Consider the following 3,964-nt stretch of genomic DNA (forward strand, 5'->3'; position numbering starts at 1 on the left):
AATAATCGTTTTTATGACATCAATATAAAATATACGAGGTTTGTCTGGAAAATAGATATAAAAGCTGAATTATAACTTTATTTTCACAATTATTCAGCTATTACATTATGATCTCCTTCAAATTACTCTTTCTGAGACAAGTTGCACTTCTACTAACGGAAGTTCTGGAAAGTATGAAAATGTGAGATTTGTATCATATAAATATTAATACAGATAAAATTTTTTCAAATATTGGACTCAAATTTTCAAGAAAAAGTTCTTGAAGGATCATTTTAATTATAAAAAAAATTAGCAGTTTACTAAATGTTGGTATAACTGAGATAAGAGAGTTTATGGAGTAATGACTCGAAGTTTGAGGTTTTCTGAACTAAGAGAAGAGTATTTGTGCAGAGGTCAAAGAAAGAACGGATGTTGGATTAATATTTAATCCCGACTGTAAAACACAACCGATGCTACTCAGTTATGATTTGAGCATGTATTGGCGGAAGGGCGACTGGAGACTGGTAAAAATTGAAGGGATATTGAAGATAGAAGGCTATACAAAAATATTAAAGGAAAATGTACGTTCTGAACTGCAGAAAATATATCAACGTTCCCAGCATTCCTCGAAGCTGTGCAGAGTATCTGAAAGAATATACTGAAAGTAATGATTTGGCCACCTCAGTCGTCCGACCTCCACGTGATTGAGTTTAGGTTAGACAAATTGGACAGGACGTCCAATTCTCATCTTTGGAATATCCTGAAAAACGAATGGAACCAAATAGACCTCAAGTTTCTATCCCACGAGTCAGTTTTCTATAATCTATTATTGTTCCACAGATTGGAGAATAAGTAAAATTTGCCCTTCAAAATAAAAATAACTCATGTATGTGTGATAATTAGTTATAAATAGATGAACCTTTATGATATTTTTGATTCGCCCTTGTATAAATGGCAATTATTCTACGAACTTTTGTATAAAGGAAAAAAACGGAAAATTTGTTATACGTTTTTTATTAAATCAAAATAACCATAACTAGAAAATATGTACAAAATCATAAAAGTAAACTGAAGTACATTTTTTTATTAAAATATGCGCATTAAGATTAATGAATTGACTTAGAAATTGTTAACAATACATTATTTTTTGAAGATATATAATACAATGTGAAGTTATGTAAAATTGGAACTATTTACACACAAAAATAATCTTTAAAAAATATTACTGTCACTTTTTTTATTTTTTTTTGCACTACCAAAATTGAGCTTTACATTTTGCAGCATTAATCTAGAATCTAACCTCAACAATCTTCAAAATAAAATGGTATCTTAAATTTCCGTCTCACGTATCAATATAAAATGGGACATTACAATATTCAACAAAATAATTAAAATTCTAAGTGAAATTGTAAAATTAAATGAATAGATTTGACACATGAAACATTAAGAAACTATTTAATATTTCATTTACTTGGAAACTTCAGGAGAACTCAATGGATCTGTCGAAAAATGTTCTGAGTGACAAAATTTCCTAAGTGGGTTATGTATATTTCCTCATTAGACACAATTGTTCACCTTCAAGTCAAGTTTCATTAAAATCTGACACACGAAATGTGCTACCAAAGGCAGCTTTCTTGCTGCAATTTAGCTGTGCACAATGCTGGTACCATCAAAGCAATGATATAGACTGGTTATTTGATCTGATGTGTTGGATAAAATAATAATCTTCTCCCTCTTGTGAAAGAGATTTTGCTACTACTACAACTAATTTCAACATAACAGACCAAATATAAGTATCAAATAACAAAAGACCACCCAATAACTGTATGAGAACATCCCATAATATTTTATAGCCTTAGATGTCAGACTGTGAAACCAAGAATTTCCCAGTTTGTTTACGTTTTTACGTTTGTAAAAACATAATTTGGTTTGTTTTAAAATGAATTATGGCAATTTTCAATTTATAAAATTTGTCTAAGCCGACAATGTGAAATCGAACAAAACTTGTCGTGATAGTGGAATTGTAGTTTTGATGCAGAAAATAAATTTTTCAAAATAGTTTTTTTCGCAACAAAAACGTTATTTTCATATTTTTTTTACATATTTCTATTATCTACTTTTATGTACGAGAGAGTAATAAAACCTAATTTCTATCCCAAAACCTAGTACGGTCATTTTAAATATTATCACAGAATAATTTGTTTCTAGAAATTTTCATTAATGTACCTGAGTTTTCGGGCTTTTATTAGTCTTTTATAACCTGTACACAATAGAAAAAAATTTGGACTGGTCAAAAGCGCTGTGTATCAAACAGTACATAGTCGTATCATAAATACTATAAGTTTGCTAAATAAAAGAAGTTTTTTTTTAATTCCCACAATCTCTTCCCGATAAATTTCACCTAAAATCCGATTGCAGGTTTTTCCATCTAGTAAAGAGGTCAAAGTCTATTGTGAATTCTAATGAAGGGGCCGCGTAATCGCCTAAAAATTGGTCATTCAACAGTTACAGACTCACATTTATGTAAAAGTGTTGATGACCCAGTGGAATTACTGTACACACTGTTTACACCAACACTCACAATTACACTGCCTGTGAGCGTTTTGATAACCAAGTTATCGTCTTCTCAGAGATAAATATTTAGTAGTCGTCGATAAAATATAGTATTCTGAGTTATTCTGAGTTATTCACTCGGTGACGTTCGTCCTTTATTACAAATTCCTGAGTAATATACTCTCTCATTCATAAAAATAATCAACCAAACTTGTTTTAAAGCTGTTTTTATGGAAATCAAATTATATTTGGTTCGATACCGTAAATATACTTGAATATATTTTTGCATTTATACTTTCCTGGATATTTTTATTTACTACCATAGGATAGTGGGAAAATGTTTCAAACGAATGTAGCAATATGGGGTGAACCTATACTTTTGGTAAACATAGGACCAATATGAAACTTCGAATTTCTCCATATTTTTTTGGTTAACTTCTTCTTAGCTCCTATTATCATGTCTATCGTCAACTAAAAATTTCCACCCAAGATATCTTATTAAAATGACCACAACTATTTTGATAAACCAAAATTAATGAATCATTATTACGATAATTTAACTTTATTATAATAATTAAAGTTCATGCAGCTATAACTTAATATAGACTCAGTTTTTTTAATTCTTTCTTTTTCTTTAACCGGCGCTACGGTGCAGAGTGGCTGGGACTCTCCAAGAATTCTACAAATCATAACATTGTTCCCCAATTATCTTCATATATTTTCATGAATAAATGAGCCTGTTTAAACAAATAATGTATTTTTTATATAAAATACGTTATTTATTTAAAACAGATCCAAAATCAAGACAATTTATTTAAGAATACATACATAAATATTCGAGATTAGGAGAAAATAAGCTAAAATAGAAAAATATACACTGTCTTATTTGAAAGCATGAATTGAATATGGTGTGTCTAACCTGTATATATTTCATTTTGTGAAAATTTTATTTAAATTTGTATCGATTTATAATGTAAAACGTTGTACATTGCGTATGAATAACACTAATTATTTTCAAACTTCACAATCTAATATGATTTTCTTAATATGGAAGAGTTGGTATGATAAAATTTTGAAATTAACGAATAAAAATGTCTTGATTATAGTACATTACTATAGTAGAGTAAATTATTAATACTAATCTCATTGGATTAATTCCACCATTTTTTCACAAATTTATCAAACTTCCAACTCTTGTTAGCAATACAGGTGCAATTTAAAAGCAACTCGCTGTATAATAGCGGTTTATAAAAACTTCAATTTACAAAAACCCAGACAATAATTTGTACTTAAAAGATGTCTTGACTAGAGTCTAGATCATACATACATACATACATCATATTTATTTCAACAAAAAAACTGTACTGCAATTTTACTAATACAATACAAATAAATAAATCTGGTTATAACAGTTAAACATAAAGGTGATGGG

The sequence above is a fragment of the Diorhabda carinulata genome, chromosome X (assembly GCF_026250575.1).
Source record: "Diorhabda carinulata isolate Delta chromosome X, icDioCari1.1, whole genome shotgun sequence".
NCBI lineage: Eukaryota > Metazoa > Arthropoda > Insecta > Coleoptera > Chrysomelidae > Diorhabda > Diorhabda carinulata.